Source organism: Trachypithecus francoisi, unplaced genomic scaffold, assembly GCF_009764315.1.
Source record: "Trachypithecus francoisi isolate TF-2019V2 unplaced genomic scaffold, Tfra_2.0 Lachesis_group17, whole genome shotgun sequence".
Taxonomy (NCBI): domain Eukaryota; kingdom Metazoa; phylum Chordata; class Mammalia; order Primates; family Cercopithecidae; genus Trachypithecus; species Trachypithecus francoisi.
Genome location: NW_022681462.1, coordinates 49,865,106 through 49,884,034, shown reverse-complemented (window position 1 = coordinate 49,884,034; position 18,929 = coordinate 49,865,106).

Genomic DNA, 18,929 nt, shown 5'->3' with positions numbered 1-18,929 from the left:
TTCCTAGGTATTTTATTCTCTTTGTAGCAGTTGTGCATGGGAGTTCACTCATGATTTGGCTCTCTGTTTTTCTGTTATTGGCGTATAGGAATGCTTGTGATTTTTGCACATTGATTTTGTATCCTCAGACTTTGTTGAAGTTGCTTATCAGCTTGAGGAGATTTGGGGCTGAGACGATGAGGTTTTCTAAATATACAATCATGTCATCTGCAAACAGGGACAATTTGACTTCCTCTTTTCCTAATTGAATACCCTTTATTTCTTTCTCTTGCCTGATTGCCCTGACCAGAATTTTCAACACTATTTTGAACAGAAATGGTGAGAGAGGGCATCCTTGTCTTGTGTCGGTTTTCAAAGGGAATGCTTCCAGTTTTTGCCCATTCAGTATGATATTGGCTGTGGGTTTGTCACAAATGGCTCTTATTATTTTGAGATATGTTCCATCCGTACCTAGATTATTGAGAGCTTTTAGCATGAAGGGCTGCTGAATTTTGTCGAAGGCCTTTTCTGCATCTATTGAGATAATCATGTGATTTTTGTCATTTTTTCTGTTTATGTGATGGATTATGTTTATTGATTTGCATATGTCGAACTAGCCTTGCATCCCAGGGATGAAGCCAACTTGATCATGGTAGATAAGCTTTTTGATGTGCTGCTGGATTTGATTTTCCAGTATTTAATTGAGGATTTTTGCATCAATGTTCATCAGGGTTATTGGTCTAAAATTCTCTTTTTTTGTTATGTCTCTGCCAGGCTTTGGTATCATGATGATGCTGGCTTCATAAAATGAGTTAGGGAGGATTCCCCCTTTTTCTATTGATTGGAATAGTTTTAGAAGGAATGGCACCAGTTCCTCTTTGTACCTCTGATAGAATTTGGCTATGAATCCATCAGGTCCTGGACTTACTTTAGTTGATAGGCTATTAATTATTGCCTCAATTTCAGAGCCTGTTATTGGTCTATTCAGAGATTCAACTTCTTCCTGGTTTAGTCTTGGGAGGGTATGTCCAGGAATTTATCCATTTCTTCTAGATTTTCTAGTTTATTTGCATAGAGGTGTTTATAGTATTCTCTGATGGTAGCTTGTATTTTTGTGGGATTGGTGGTGATATCCCCTTTATCATTTTTTATTGCATCTATTTCATTCTCTTTTTTTTCCTTCTTTATTAGTCTTGCTAGCGGTCTGTCAATTTTGTTGATCTTTTCGAAAAACCAGCTCCTGGATTCACTGATTTTTTGAAGGATCTTTTTGTGTCTCTATCTCTTTCAGTTCTGCTCTGATCTTAGTTATTTCTTGCCTTCAGCTAGCTTTTGAATTTATTTGCTCTTGCTTCTCTAATTCTTTTAATTGTGGTGTTTGGATGTCAATTTTAGATCTTTCTCACTTTCTCTTGTGGACATTTAGTGCCACAAATTTCCCTCTACATACTGTTTTAAATGTGTCCCAGAGATTCTGGTACATTGTGTCTTTGTTCTCATTGGTTTCAAAGAACATCTTTATTTCTGCCTTCATTTTGTTATTTAACCAGTAGTCATTCAGGAGCAGGTTGTTCAGTTTCTATGTAGTTGTGCTGTTTTGAGTGAGTTTCTTAATCTTGAGTTCTAATTTGATTGCACTGTGGTCTGAGAGACAGTTTGTTGTGATTTCTATTCTTTTACATTTACTGAGGCGTGTTTTACTTCCAATTACGTGGTAAATTTTATAATAAGTGCAATGTGGTGCTGAGAAGAATGTATATTCTGTTGATTTGGGGTGGAGAGTTCTTTAGATGTCTATTAGGTCTGCTTAGTGCAGAGCTGAGTTCAAGTCCTGGATATTCTTGTTAACCTTCTGTCTCGTTGATCTGTCTGATTTTTACAGTGGGGTGTTAAAGTCTCCCATTATTATTGTGTGGGAGTCTAAGTCTCTTTGTAGGTCTCTAAGGACTTGCTTTATGAATCTGGGTGTTCCTGTATTGGGTGCATATATATTTATGATGGTTAGCTCTTCTTGATGAATTGATCTACTTACCATTATGTAATGGCCTTCTTTGTCTCTTTTGATCTTTGTTGGTTTAAAGTCTGTTTTATCAGAGACTCAACTTGCAATCCCTGCTTTTTTTCACTTTTCTTTTGCTTGGTAGATCTTCCTCCATCCCTTTATATTGAGCCTATGTGTGTCTCTGCATGTGAGATGGGTCTCCTGAATACATCACACTGATGGGTCTTGACTCTTTATCCAATTTGCCAGTCTGTGTCTTTTAATTGGGGCATTTAGCCCATTTACATTTAAGGTTAATATTGTTATGTGTAAATTTGATCCTGTCATTATGATGCTAGTTGGTTATTTTGCCCGTTAAAAATTGATGCAGTTTCTTCATAGCGTCGATGGTCTTTACAATTAGGCATGTTTTTGCTGTGGCTAATACCAGTTGTTCCTTTCCATGTTCAGTGTTTCCTTCAGGAGCTCTTGTAAGGCAGGCCTGGTGATGACAAAATCTCTCACCATTTGCTTGTCTGTAAAGGATTTTATTTCTCCTTCACTTATGAAGCTTAGTTTGGCTGGATATGAAATTTTGGGTGGAAAAATTCTTTTCTTTAAGATTGTTGAATATTGGCCCCCACTCTCTTCTGGCTTGTAGAGTTTGTGCCGAGAGATCTGCTGTTAGTCTGATGGGCTTCCCTTTGTGGGTAACCTGACCTTTCTCTCTGGGTGCCCTTAACATTTATTTGTTCATTTCAACCTTGCTAAATCTGACAATTATGTGTCTTGGGGTTGCTCATCTCAAGCAGTATCTTTGTGGTGTTCTTTGCATTTCCTGAGTTTGAATGTTGGCCTGCCTTGCTAGGTTGGGGAAGGTCTCCTGGATCATATCCTGAAGAGTGTTTTCCAACTTGGTTCCCTTCTCCCCATCACTTTCAGGTACACCTATCAAACATAGATTTGGTCTTTTCACATAGTCCCATATTTCTTGGAGACTTTGTTTGTTTCTTTTTACTCTTTTTTCTCTAACCTTTTCTTCTCACTTCATTTCATTAGTTTGATCTTCAATCAGTGACGCCCTTTCCTTCACTTGATCAGATTGGGTGTTGAAGCTTGTGCATGCATCATGAAGTTCTTGTGCCATGGTTTTCAGCTCCATCAGGTCATTTAAGGTCTTCTCTACATTGTTTATTCTAGTTAGCCATTTGTCTCTCCTTTTTCAAGATTTTTAGCTTCCTTGCAATGGATTTGAACATGCTCCTTTAGCTCAGAGAAGTTTGTTATTACTGACCTTCTGAATCCTACTTCTGTCAAATCGTCAAAGTCACTTACTGTGCAGCTTTGTTCCACTGCTGGTGAGGAGCTGTGATCCTTTGGAGGAGAAGAGGTGCTCTGGTTTTTAGAATTTTCAGCTTTTCTGCTGTGGTTTCTCCCCATCTTTGTGGTTTTATCTACCTTTGGTCTTTGATGTTGGTGACTTACAGATGAGGTTTTGGTGTAGATTTCCTTTTTGTTGATGTTGATGCTATTCCTTTATGTTTGTTAGTTTTCCTTCTAACAGTCAGGTCCCTCAGCTATAGGTCTGTTGGAGCTTGCTGGAGGTCCACTCCAGACCCTGTTTGCCTGGGTATCACCAGAGGAGGTTTCAGAACAGCAAATATTGCAGAACAGCAAATATTACTGCCTGATCCTTCCTCTGGAAGCTTTGTCCCAGCACGGCACTCACCTATATGTGGTGTCTGTTGGCCCCTACTGGGAAGTGTCTCCCCGTTAGGCTACACGGAAGTCAGGGTCCCACTTGAGGAGGCAGTCTGTTCGTTCTCAGAGTCCAACAGTCATGCTGGGAAAGCCACTGCTCTCTTCAGAGCTGTCAGACAGGGACGATCCAATTTTCCATTTTTACCAAAGACAAATCATGGTAAGACCTATTTGCTTTGTTATACTTGGCTATTTGTATAAAGTACAGCAAGGTCATCTTAGCAGCGTGTAACTGTTAGAGAACTTAACAGTTGTCTTATTTGTATAAAGCACAGCAAGAATAATCATTTTTCACATAAGGTTTTTTTGTTTGTTTGTTTTCTTTTCTTTTCTTTTCAAGTTACTTTTATGGAACCTTGTTCTATAAAAGGAATCTCACATAAGACGTCTTTTAAAGCCAAGCCCAGCCATGGGTTTGTACCCTCAAATACCTATAAATTGAGTAAATTCTTCTCCTCTTGAGGTCCCAAGATAACTTGGGGTTCCTGGGCCTATCAGAAAGTGACATTCTCTACTTACCACAGGTCCCTGTACAGGGACTGTGTAGGCAAGATATGAGGCCAGAAAAAGATATACTTTATATTTGATTTTGCAGTTTGTCAACTAACAAAGGCTTAAGACACTTGATATAAAAATAGAATTTCAAGTCACCACAAGTCACTCATTTAGCCAAAATAACTCAGATATTTTTTAAAAGGACAACTCTATAGTCACTGCGAGAGGAGAGAATCACCTTTCTAAACAAGATGCAATAAAGACTGCATGATCCCAGCTGAATCTGTCTCTTCTCTCTCTCCTCCTTTATTCCCTATCATTTACCTAAAGGCACAGCCAAAAACCTTTCATTATCTTTTAATGTTAAATAAAAGTCTTTTTCAAAAGATAAAACCAAATTTTATGTCTGCATTAGTGCATCTTTAATGCTAAAGCTGGTTTGTAACAATATTTTGTAAATGTAACCAGTTTTAAATAGTGTGACCATAAGGTATGATTTTCATAAACCTCTTATAACTCTTTATAATTTTTGTTAAACAGATCAATTGTCCAAGAAAACCCTGTGGTTTGGCCACATGGACTCAGATTCTGTCTCCAAATCAGTATGCTTTTATTTTAAGGTTTTCACCTATGGGGAAAACAAACGTAAATAATCCCCTTCAAATCTTAGCCAACTTGCTTATAGGCACAGAACCTTTTTTACAAGATCAACTCTTCACAAACCCTTTTCAACTTATTTTAAACATTCAGTTTTGTCTCCTTCTTTTAGGTTAAGGCAATCTTTAAAACCCTCTGAACTAGACAAAATTACATTCTCTTTAACAAAATCTATACCCCCATGCCTTTTTATAACCTCCCACCAAAACATTATTCTACTTTCCTTCTATACTTTGCTACCTTTTATGTAAAACTTTTTACCCAGTAGTCCCAATTACATGTTACAATGTTAACTCTTAGAAACTATTATTTTTGGTGAAAAAACTGATAAATATGCAATTTTTATTATGTATTAGGTGTGGAGCCTAGGACATCAGACAGAACTGCAGATAAGGTCTGACTTTTTCCAGCATAGTTAGGCAGCATGGCTAACTCCATGTGTCTCCAGGACCTCCCTAGAATCTCATGCTCCAAAGTAGGTAAACTGAACAATTTTCAAAAGCCAAAAAAGCAGTTTATGTCCTTAAAGCCTTTTGCAAACCTAATATCTGAGCTGCATAATTTAAACCAAATGTCTAAGTTTTCGAAGATATTTTAACCTATGGGGAAAAAAAGCTAAATAAACCCCTTCAAATCTTTTACAACTTACTTATACCCACAGAACCTTTTTAAATAAGATGTTTGGAAATAAAGTAATCTTTGGGGAAATAAAGTCAATTTCTTTGTTTTTTTCAAAACCCCCATTGGGTTTTGAAAAAACTTTAAAACTTTAAAACTGTCTTTATTTTCCCAAAGATTACTTAAGTCACATGAATCAAAAGGCATTACAGTTTTAACTTTTCTGACAAAATATTTGATTTAAACTCTTATTATTTTTAAACCAATTACAAAGCACTTTCACATATAGACATCACACACAAAACATATACAAACACAGAAGAAGATCCTGTAGTTGTAAGAGTTTTCATTTGCAAATTTCTTAATTGTATTACTGGCTTCAGGTTGGAGCTCTTAAAGGAACAGGGTCAGGAAAGCATGCACTTTCTAGGGCATAGTAAGCAGACACAGACGGAAAGCAAAACAGATCCCCCCAAAATTAAGGGTCTAATTTTTATAACAGATCCTGGATTCTCCCAAAAAAAGAAACACTATAGAACAAGACAGTACAATGATTTTATTGTGCATTTTATTGCCAGGCAACCCAAAGCCAATTAGCCCATTCTGTTATTAGCCCATCCCCTGTGGGAGTCTTATCTCTCAGTAGGGGAAGAGGGAGAGTGGTGGATGGGGTCATTTTCATACCTTCTAGGTGGCCAAGACCGTGCTTCTCTGATCCAAACACTTAAAAAGCCAAGAAACCCCCCATAACTACCATTAGTTATCCCCAATAATCTTATGTCCTATCTAGTTATTACACACCAAAACTCTCTCATAATGTGAAGTGATTTCTGATACCCCCGAACGTAAAAACCATTAGATAATGCAATGCAAAATGGAACAGAACCTTAGATTTTTGAGTGGAATGTATCTGTTTTTAATTCCTGGGTTTTCATGAGGAAAACAGCGGTTATTCTCCAAATGGGGTCTGTAGTACCTAATTTGTTTTTTCCTAAGAGTCCCATGCTGTTACATCCACTTTTTAATTTTTTTTACATGGAGTCTCACTTTGTCACCCAGGCTGGAGTGCAGTGGCATGATCTCAACTCACTGCAAGCTCCGCCTCCCAGGTTCACGCCATTCTTCTGCCTCAGCCTCCAGAGTAGCTGGGACTACAGGCACTCACTACCACAACCAGCTGATTTTTATTTTATTTTATTTTTTTATTTTTAGTAGAGTTGGGATTTCACCGTGTTAGCCAGGATGGTCTCAATCTCCCAGCCTCATCATTTGCCCACCTCAGCCTCCCAAAGTGCTGAGATTACAGGCATGAGCCACTGCACCCAGCCTATATCCACTTTTAATTGAACTGACTATTAATCATAGTGCCCTGTCAAGAAAAAATCTTTTAAAGTTTTTCATTACTCCACTTTAGCCATGCAAAACTGCCAATATTTCTGGCTCTTGGATTTTACCAAAGGTAACCTTCCAGGAGCTCAGAGAAAGGAGTATTCAAGATGGTTCATGGAGGGGAAGAGAATCTATAAATGGTAAAGGTCACACAGGTATGCAACAAGAAAGGTCTCATTCCCTAAGCCAGGAATGAACCCAGGCTGCCACTGTAAAATGGCAGAGCCTTAGCTACCAAGCTACAGCACTGGGCAGTCTCTATTGCTCTTCCCAGAAGGAGCCTAGGGCAGTCTTTTTTGAGCTTGCAAAAGCTTTTAACTGCTCAAGATAATTTTTAGGGCTAACTATGACATGAACCCCCAAACTCCTGTCCTCTGGATGGCAGAGACCAAGAGAAAGTACCATCATGTGGTTATAAGGTCAAGCTCCCAAGGACATTTTTCAATATGTGGGCCCTTGGCTAGATGATCACCTTGAGTAACAGAAAAGACAGGAAAGGGAAAGGAGAGAGAGAGAGAGAGAAAAGCATTCCCTGCAGCAGAGTGGGGAAGGTGAACAGTTCAGTTAGGCCAGAGAAAGGCCCATCCATTGCAGTGACACTGACAAGCTTAGGCACCACTTATCGATTGTGAAGGGATCTTTTCCAGCTGTCTTATCAGCTCTCGAATTTCCCCTTTTGGGGAGAAAAAATCTCCCCAAGTCCTATAATTCTGTACTTTCCTAATCCTGTCACCTACAGACATCAGCAAAGAGTGCAAGGCAAATTAATCCAAAGAGAATAGCCACTAACATCCCATAGTACTGAACCTGTTCTTAGCCAAGAGGGACTTTACTGAGAGGAACTTCTAACCCACTAAATCTTGGGAAGGACTCTAACCTTCCTAAGTTGGGACTCGAACTCAAGTTTGGTCAAGTGTCCCTGCCTTTTATTAAGAGGGGCCTTTAACCCTCTCTGACTTGGAAGAGACTTTAACTCCCCCATGTTGGGCCTCTAACCCAATCCCATCCACTACCTGGGTAAATGCACGCCACTTACTCAGTGTTCCAATTGGTGCTGCAGTCTATTTCCTTTGAGTTGAAGGTCTCCTCAGTATCGTCCCTTCATGGCCTCCAAAAGATGTTACCAGAAAGAGGTCCTGATCCAGACTCCAAGAGAGGGTTTTTGGATCTCACGCAAGAAAGAATTCAAAGCTAGTCCGTGGAAGAAAGTGAAAGCAAGTTTATTAGAAAAGTAAAGGGATAAAGAATGGCTACTTCTAGCCAAAGCAGCCCTGAGGGCTGCCGGTTGCTTATTTTTAGGGTTATTTCTTGATTATATGCTAAACAAGGGGTGGATTATTCATGAGTTTTCCAGTAAAGGGGTGGGCAATTCCCAGAACTGAGGGTTCCTCCCCTTTTTAGACCATATAGGGTAACTTCCTGAAGTTGCAATATTTGTCAACTGTGATGATGCTGGGGAGAGTGTCTTTTAGCATGCTAATACATTATAATTAGCATATAATGAGCAGGGAGGACCATCAGAGGTTACTTTTGTTGCCATCTTGGTTTTGGTGGGTTTTGACGGGCTTCTTTATCGAACCTGTTTTATCAGCAAGGTCTTTATCACCTGTATCTTGTGCTGATTACCTATCTCATCCTGTGACTTAGAATGCCCAACTTCCTGGGAAAGCAGTCCGGTAGGTCTCAGCCTTATTTTGTCTAGCCCCTATTCAAGATGGAGTTGCTCTGGTTCAAAAGGCTCTGACAAGTTGAGCAGAAAAAGTATTTGGCAAAATATACCACCCACTGCTAATAAAAACTCTCAGCAAACAGAAAATGGATGAAAACCTACTTAACTTGATAATGTTTATGTAAAAATATTCTATAATTGACATGATTCCTAATGTTGAAAATCTGGATGCTTTTCCCCTAAGATCAGGAAGAAAGCAAGGCTGTCTTTTTGAATCACTCCCATACAATATCATACTGAAAGTTCTAGCTACTGCAATAAGACAATAAAAACATATAAAACATAAACAGATTAGGAAGAAAGGATTAAAACAGCCTTTCTTTGAAGATTATTGACCTGATTTTCTATGTAGTCTATCTAAAGAATCGGCAAAATAACTCCTGGATGGATAAGCGCATATACCAAACAGGCAGGATACTAGGTTAATATAAAAAGTCAGTTGTCTTTTTTTAATATTCAAGCAATGAACAACTGGAGTTTGAAATTTTTAAAAGAGTACCATTCTAAGTAATACCAAAATAATGAAATCCTTAAAGGTCTAAATCTAACAAAATATGTCAAGGAACTACATACAGAAAACTACAAAACTCTGATGAAAGAAATCAAAGAAGATCTAAATAAATGGAGAAATATTTCATGTTCATGTATTAGAAGACTTGATGTTGTTGAATAATTCTGCTCAACTTTATCTATGTATTGAACACAATCTCAATCACAATTTCAGCAAGCTATTTTGTAGGTATCAATAAAATGACTCAATCCTTTACATGAAAAGGCCAAAGACTGAAAAATCCAATGACATACTGAAGAAGAATAAAGTTGAAAGAATCACACTATCAATTTTGAGACTTACTGTAAAGCTAGAGTAGTCAAGAAGGTATTGGTATTCGTGAAATAATAGACATTCAGATCGTCGAACAGAAGAGAGAGCCGCAAAACAGGCCCATACAAATGTAGCCCACTGATTTTTGTTTAAGAAGTAAAGTTAATTCAATAAATGGTTCCAGAAAACTTGGATGAACCTAGACACAGACCTCACACCTTTTACAAAAATTGTCATAGTAGATCACAGACCTAAGTGGAAAATAAAAAACTGTAAAACTTCTAGAATAAAATAGAAGAAAATCTGAATGATCTTGGGACTGGTGATGTGTTTTTAGGTAGAATAGACTTCTGTTAATAATATAACATCACTACTGGTATATTAATGATTACAAGTGTAAAGTGAGATGTTTATAAGAGGGAAGATGGCTTGTGAGGTATATGGGAACTCTGTACTATCTTCACTATTTTTCTATAATAATAAATTTATTCTAATAAGTCTATTTTAAAAAATACAGGGAGCTGGATTCAATTTGAATTTTGAATAATATTGAATGGTTTTTTTTTTTTTTGTATAAGTATGTCCCATGACATATTTGAGACATATTTGAAAAATTGTTCCTTGTTACCTGGAGTTTGTATTTCTCTGGGCATGGACATCCTGTATTTTATGTAGCAGTTTTTTTTTTTTTTTAAAGGGAGTGAGTGAGTGGGTGGCGAAATAAGGGCTTATCAGTTAAGGGAAGTTCTAAAAAAGAAGCCAAGAATTTTACTGAGAAATTCATTCCTTTGTTTTTCTGAAGCAGGTCATTAGCTTGGGTGCAGGGGGTGCTGAGTCCTTCCTATATACTTCAGCAGCTTCTTGTTGCTTTTGAATGGAACTGTCAAGGTAGAAGTTTATTTTCAGATCAACAAGACTTTAGGATGCAAAGTGGGAAGCAAATACATGGGGAGTATCCTCTCGAACTTAATCAGGAAATTGCAACAAAATATACAGCCTTCTAGGATCGAATGGGCAGTTATTCTAGTGAAGGTTTTAATTAAGAATGTCTATATGTGTGAACATCGACACATACTGAAATCTGTTTCCTTCTGATACTTTCCAGCATTTCATACTATCTAAGTAATAGGGAAAAATCTAGGTGTGTAACAGGGAAATGTCTCTGTTCTGGTACAGACTAAAGATTTTTCTCTTCATCTGGGTTCTCCTGATCCACATTTTGTATGTATTACTGTTCCAGCATACACTTAATGCTGTTCCAGTCTGCACTGTTTTATACCCAAGTGGTCCTGTCATGAATTACAGAGAAATCCCTAGTTTCAGTTCCTAGCTTCACCGATTGCAAACGCTTCCAGTTGCAACTACTCTCCTCTAGTTCTATTACAGTACCACTGGTACTTGGTTGTCTCTGAAACACACCAGGCACACTGCAGCTTCAGGGCATTGCTATTCGTTTGTGATATGCTCTGCCCCCATATATACACACAGTCCTCCTTTCAGCTGTTTTCTCACAAGTCGTCTTCTCAGCCAGGCTTGCCCAAGCCACACTATTTCATTGCACCACTACCCTGGACATTCCTTTTCTATTCCTCTATACCTTATTTTTCATCTTTAAAAATAATGACTAGTAAACTTTAACTTTCTCTGATTATCTTGGTTATTTTATGACTCACTCACTGGGATAAACACTGCATGAGGGTTTCTTTTCTGTATCCTTAGTGTATAAAAGTGCCTTGCACATAGGAGGTTCTCCCTAAACGTCTGTTGAATTGATGAATGAATTTTAAATAGCCCAGTTCTCATTAACTCATGGACTAGAATAACTATCAGTTACTGACTGTTCTAAAATAGCATATATCTATTTTTCCAGCATCTGAACTTTCTAATGTTGCTTCTTTACCAAATGTCCAGTTTGTCTGTGTTCCACTGTGGCAAATGGGTGTGGGCTGGGTTGTCATAACCTGGAGTAGCTCCAGAATTCCCATATGTGAGAAGCTTAGAGGCAACAGTAGTAGAGGAGCTAACAAAGGAAAAATTCATTCAGAGAAACTTGTAGGAGGTAGGAAGAATTAAGTATGAAAAGATAATTTGGAGTTATATTTTGGAAAGTAAAATGTCCTTCACGTTACACTCACAGAACAACCATATGAGGGATCTACAAAAAGTTCACAGAAAATGTATATTATGAGAAAACTATGCATGGATTTTGATGGATTTTGACATTTTTTGCACCAAAATAAACTCATACTAACTTGTTATAGCATAGCTGAACAGGAACTTGTTTGAGGCACTAAGAAGGCTAAGCCAGCAGTTTGAAAAGAGCACCTATCAGAAAATGAACCCCACTAAATTTGAAGCAAGAACAAAATCAAATTTATATTGAAGCTTAGATGCAAGAAAGGTGAAATCATTGACGCATTACAAAAAGTTTATGGAGACAATGCCCCAAAGAAATCAGCAGTTTGCAAATGAATAACCCATTTTGAGAAAGACGAGGCAATGTTGAAGATGAAGCCCTCAACAGCATCCATCCACATCAATTTGTGAGAAGAAAAAAATCACATCTTGTTCACCTTGTTCATGCCCTCATTGAAGAGGACCACAGTTAACAGCAGAAACAATAGCCAACACCGTGGACTTCTCACTTGGTTTAGTTTACACAATTCTAACTGAAAAATCAAAGTAGAGCAAACTTTCCACTCTAAGGCTGCCAAAACCATTGTGCCCAGATGAGCTGCAGACAAGAGCAGAACTTTCAACAAAAACTGTAAACAAGCTGGATCAAGATCCTGAAGCATTTTCTTCGAAGAACTGTAACAGAAAATGGAGCCTGGCTTCATCAGTACAATCCTGAAGTCAAAGCACAAGGCAATGGCTACCAAGAGGTGGAAGCAGTCCAGGCAAAGCAAAAGAAGACCAGTCAAGAGTAAAGGTCATGGCAACAGTTTTTTGTGGATGCTCAAGTTATTTTGCTTGTGAATGTTTTTGAGGGCCAAAGAACAATAACATCTGCTTATGATGAGGGTGTTTTGAGATACTTAGCCAAAGCCTTAGCAAAGAAATAACCAGGAAAGCTTCATCAGAGAACTCTGCTTTGCCATGACAATGCTCCTGCTCATTCCTATCATGAAGCAAGGGCAATTTTGTAAGAGTTCTGATTGGAAATCATTAAGCATTTACCCTATGGTCCTGATTTGGTTAACTCTGACTTAGTTTTTTGTTTCCAAACCTTAAAAATATCTTTAAAGGGTACCCATTTTTCTTCAGTTAATAATACAAAAAAGACTACATTGACATGCTTAAATTCCCAGGACCTTCAGGTCTTTAAGGATGGGTTTATTGGCTGGCATCATTGCTTACAAAAATGTGTTGGCCCTGTTGCAGCTTACGTTGAAATATAGGGTTTATATTTTGAAAATGTTTATCTTTTAATTCCATTTTTTCAACAAACTTTAAAAAGTTTCCTTGTAGAAGATTTTTAAGCAGGATGTGATTTTATCAAATCAGGATTTTTCTGGTGACAGGGAGGAGGGTGGATGGAGCACAGAGAAACAGGAGGCATGTGGGTAATGTTTCTATAACAGGATTAATTTATTTTAAAGGAAGAACATAAAGAAGTCAATGAGTTTCCATCTGGATTTTTCTTAGTTTGGAAATCTTCTCAAGTTTCTAACAGATTTTATCATGACCTTAGTGTATTTTTGAGTTAACAAGCCTTGATAGAAAATAAAAATCTACTCTAAATATTTAAAAAATATATTTCAAGTGGTGATGGAACATTTCCTTTGTCATAAGGACATTTTACCAATCTGCATAGAAATGCTTTAAGTCTTGGAGAATTTCCTCCGTTATGTCGAGGCTTCTGCCATCTGCCTTTTGAATTTTGGTTATTAAGGTTGAGCAGCTTTGTGGCCTACTCGGATTGCCAACATCTGCCTCATTTACTTAGGCTTTTTATTTTTCTAATATCCAGGGTGAATTGAGTTTTAATGGATGGTACCGATTTTACCTTCGCTTTCTATTCAAAAATAAACTTTTTTTATATGAATCTAAATCTTCTCTCGCTCCATCCACTTGCAGGCAAGTAGGCATTTTGTAGAATGTAATTATTACAGAGGAGCGATGCTATTTTTTATTTAGCACAATTTACCTATTGCAGAACACAGCATACAGTTCTATAATGCATAATGATCATAATGGGCTACATAGACCCTCTCGGCCAGCTCTATTTTTGCATATGATTCATTTTAATTTCAGAGGCACAAAAGGGATTATGTCTCTATTGGAATGTCTTGAGTAAGCCCTACAGCAGGGGAGCTGTGATGTCATTTGTTCTATGAAAAGCATGCTTTCATCTATTATGCACTGAGTCTGAAATATAAATATAAGATACCGAGGGATTTTTTTTGTTAGAAAACTGGTCATATGCATTTTTCTGTTAATAATCAGTACACATTTTCTCATGCAAATCATTTATTTAATAACTAAAATCCAGAAGTTGTATCTCAAGTTGCAAACTGACTTAAAGTCATCATCTCCAACTTGCTTCTGCAGGTATCTGCTAGCTATTTGTGACAAGCTGGGCAAGGCAGTCTGTAGTTTTACTTTTTAAATTTGGATCACAAAACTTTTGTCAAATTAAGACTCTAAATATAAGTTACTATGTTCAATTTCTAGAGGATTTTCTCAGTTTTATTGAAGTTATCATCTGCCTTCTGATTTTCATTTATTAAGATTAACAATACAGATTATCAAATTGCAACAATAACATTGATGATGAGATTGTGGCATAAAAAGTAACGTGGTGTATTAAAACCACTGGACAAATCAGAAGTTGTGGATTTGGGTTCTAAATCAATCATGGACTAGCCTTGTCGTTGGTGCTTACCACCTAATAGTTAAGTTTCAGACTATCACATGCCTCTCAAAGGGTTAGATCTATGTCAATTATAGATGGATGAAATTAGAGATACTTATTATGGAACAGAAAAGGTGCTCATAAGAGACGAAAAGGATTTAAAAAAATTCAGATATTTACCAAAGAAAACTGGCATAGCAATAGCAAATAACATTACAAAATGAATTGAGAAACTTATAGTTCAAGCAAATAACTTGTGATCACATACAAAATTTGGAAAGCAAAACTGAAAAGTGTAATATTATAGATATTTCAAAGAGCTAAATCTGAAATAAACAAATAGTATGTAGTCCATACAAGTTCCATGAAACATTTAAAGAAAGTTTAGAAAATATTCACATACTAAGTCACAAAGAAAGTCTAAAAATTTCAGAGCACTGATGCAATGCAAACCAGATTTTCTGATCAAAACTCAATTAAATTAGAACTTAACAACAATAATCATCACTCTAAACCCATTGTGGCAACCAGGTTTTAGGATTGCCATAACCATCCTTGACTTCTGTGATTCAGACTTTGTGTAATCGTCTCCCACATTGTATCACAGTTGGTCTCTCTTACCAGGAGAACATGACAGAAGTTGTGGTGTATTCCATTTGAAGCTAGGTGATAAAGGGCATCACAGCTTCTGCCTTGCTATCCCTGGGATTGCTGGCTGTGGAGGATCAGTAAGCAGCTCTATGAGGATATCTACAGTGGAAGGAACCAAGGAAAGTGAAGGATGGGGTCATTAGGCAGCAGTAATGTAAGCAAACCATCTTGGGATTGGATCCTGCCACTTCAGTTGTCTTCAGCAAACTGTAGCCCTGACAAACATTTTGACTTTAACTTCACGAGACCCTGCACCAGCACTACCCAACTGAGGCACTCCAGTATTCCTGATCTCAGAAATAGATTTCTATTGTAGATTATAAACATTTGATGTTTTAAGCCACTAAATTTTGGAGGAATTTGCTTTACAGCAATGGGAAAGTAATATATTGATATACTTTTACAATTGATATTCTGTTCCTAAATAATTCCTGAGTATGATTCTTTTTTAATTATTTTGTGGATTTGTGTCCCTGTCCAAATCTCATGTCAAATTGTGATCGCCAGTGTTGGGGGAAGGGACTGTTGGGAGGTGATAAGATCATGGAGGTGGATTTCCCCCTTACTGTTCTTGTGGTAGTGAGTGAATTCTCACGAGATCTATGTTTAAGAGTGTAGCACTTCCCACTTTCCTCTCTTCCTCTTTCTCAGGCCATGTAAGACATACCTCATTTTTCTTCACCTTCCATCGTGATTGTAAGTTTCTTGAGCCTTCCCCAGCCATGCTTCCTGTATAGCATGTGGAACTATAAGTCAATTAAATCTCTTTTCTTTTTAAATGACCCAGTTTCAGGTAGTTTGTTATAGCAATGTGAGAAGAAACTCATACAGTAGATATTTCAAAAATTACGTGAAAGTAATCATAAAAACACAGTCAACTCTTGAACAACATGAGTGTGAACTGTGCAGGTCCACTTATACAGATACTTTCCAACAAATATAGTAGAAAAAACATTGAAGATTTACAACAATTTGAAAAAATTTGCAGAGGAAATAAGTGACATAGAAATATTTTAAAAATTAAGAAAGCCTTCAGTATATTATGAATGCAGAAAATATATGGAGATACTAATCTATTTTATCATTTACTACCATAAAATATGCACAAATCTGTCAAAAATGTTAAAATTTATCACACATACACACTTACAGACCCTACATAGCGCCATTTGCTGTCTAGATAAATGTAAGCAAGGGCAAAAATGCAGTATTAAATCATAACTGCATAAAATTAACTATAGTACATACTGTACTACTGTAATAATTTCATAGCCACCTCCTGTTGCTATTGCAGTGTTGCGAGTAACATGTGATGCTAATTATCTCCGTGTGAGCAGTACAGCTCTCCAGTAAATTGCATATCACAGTAAAAAAGTGATGTTTTTGTTCTCACGTATATTTCATCATATTTAATGCAATACTGTAAACCTTAAATAAAACCATGGGACCCACACAAGGCACTACTAGCGATGCTGGAAGTGCTCCCAAGAAACAGAGATGTCATGCCACTACACGAAAAGGTTGAATTGCTTTATGTGTACCATAGACTGAGGTTTGCAACTGTGGTTGCCCTCCATTTCAAGATCAAGGAGTCCAGTCTAAGGACCACTGTTAGAAAAGGAAATGTGTGAAGCAGTTGGTGTAGCTATGGCAGCAGGCCCAAAACCCCTGTACTTTTTGAGGAATATCTTTTTATCTCATGTAGAAAATGCAACTTTCATGTGGGTGCATAATTGCTATAACAAAGGCACACCTGTATGATTCAAGAAAATGTGAAGTCATCACATAACCACACAAAGAAAAGAAAGGTCAAGGATCTAAAACTGGAGAAATTAAAGGCAGCAAAAGATGGTTTGATAATTTCAGAAAGAGATTTGGCTTAAAAATGTCAAGATAACAGCAGAAGTATTATCTGCTAAACAAGAGACAGCAGAGGAGTTCCCAGATGCTGTTGAAAAATCATTGAAATGAAAGAATAACTGCCTGAATAGGTTTTTAATGCAGAAGACAGTGCCCTATTCTGGAAAAACAAAATGCCACAACACTTATTAGTAAAAAAGAGATTTGAGCACCAGGATTTAAGACAGAAAAAGATAGACTAACTGTATCATTGTGTACAAATACAGTCAGGTGTGTAATCAGGACTGCCCCTTGTCTGTAAAGCTGCTAACCCCTGAGCCTGGAAGACAAAAGGTAAACACCAGCTGCCAGTCTTTTGGTTGTACAACAAGAAGGCCTGTAAAAGAGAATTTTTTTTTTTCTGGACTAGTTTCATGGATATTTGTCCCTAAGATCAGGAAGTAGTTTGCCAGTAAAAGACTGCCTTTAAAGTTCCCTTCATACAGAATAATGCCCATGACCACCAGATCCCCATGAGTTCAACACTGAAGTGGTTTCTGTGTCCCCAAATGCAATGTCTCCAATTTATCTTACAGATCTGGGGGCCACAGTACCTTTAAGACTCATTACACACTGCACTCTATGGAAAGGATCATCAACACTATAAAGAGAACCTAGATAGAACATCATGAAAGTCCGGAAGGATTACACCATTGAAGATGTCATCATTGTTATAGAAAATGCTGTAAAAGCCGTTAAACTCAAAACAGTAAATTTCTGCTAGAGAAAACTGCGTCCAGATGTTGTACATGACTTCATAGCACTTACAACTGAGCCAATTGAGGAAATCATGAAGGAGATTATTGATATGCTGGAGGATGAAGGGTTTCAAGATATGGATCTTGGAGAAATTGAAAAGTTAATGGACACCAAGCCAGAGGAATTAACAGAAGATGACTTGATGAAGGTGAGTGCTCTGGAACCAGTGCCAGATGACGAGGAGGAAGATGACAAGAGGAAGCAGTGCCAGGAAACAAATTTATGTCAGCCAATCTGGCAGCAAGGTTCTGATTATTCAAGACGGCTTTTGACTTGTTTCATGATATGAAGCCTGCTGTGATACGGGCACTGAACCTAAAACAAATGGTGGAAGGATGAGCACCACACAGAAACACTTTTAGAGAAATGGAAAGGCAAAAAAGACAGAAATTTCAATGCATTTCCTTAAAATTACACCAAGTGTGCCTGCCTCCCCTTGTACCTTCTCTACCTCTTCCACCTCTCCCACCCGGAGACAGAAGATGAATTCCCCCTCTTCTTCCTCTTCCTCAGCCTACTTCACATGAAGGTGAAGAGGGTGAAGGCTTTTATGATGATCCATTTCTACTTAACGAATGATAAATATATTTTCTCTTCTTTAGCATTTTCTTAATAACATTTTCTTTTCTCTAGCCTACTTTATTGCAAGAATATAGTATATAATACATATAATATACAAAATATGTGTTAATTATATGTTTGCATTATTAGTAAGGTTTCCAGTGAATAGTAGCTATTTGTAGGTACGTTGTTGGAAGTCAAATGTTATATATGAGTTTTTGACTGTGGGAAAGGTCAGCATCCCTAACACTTGTGTTGTTCAAGAGTCAACTGTGTAGTGAATATCTATGCAACAATTAGCTATATGTTTTTCAATAAACATTTTGTTCAATATAAGTTTATATTTGTTGTCTCAGTTTTAAAAAATTATTGCTGGAATGTTTCATAAGACATAACCCAGAAAACATATTATTTAACCACAAATACTTATGTATTTTTTTTAACTGATTAGGAATTAAAGATAATACAATCACAAAATCTTTATCACATATAACACAATGATCAGTAATCCCTGATATAATATCTAGTTGATATTCAAATTTCTTGCATTCTCTAGAAAAAATACTTGCAGCATGTTTGTATGAGATTGAAACAAATCTACACATGATGATCTCTTTTGTTGTTGTTGTTGTAGAGAGAGGGTCTGGCTATGTTACTCAGGCTGGTCTTGAACTGTTGGGCTCAAGGAATCCTCCTGCCTCAGCCATCTGAATAGCTGGGATTGCAGGCACATGCCACTACCATGCCCAGCGTTCACAGACTCTTAAGT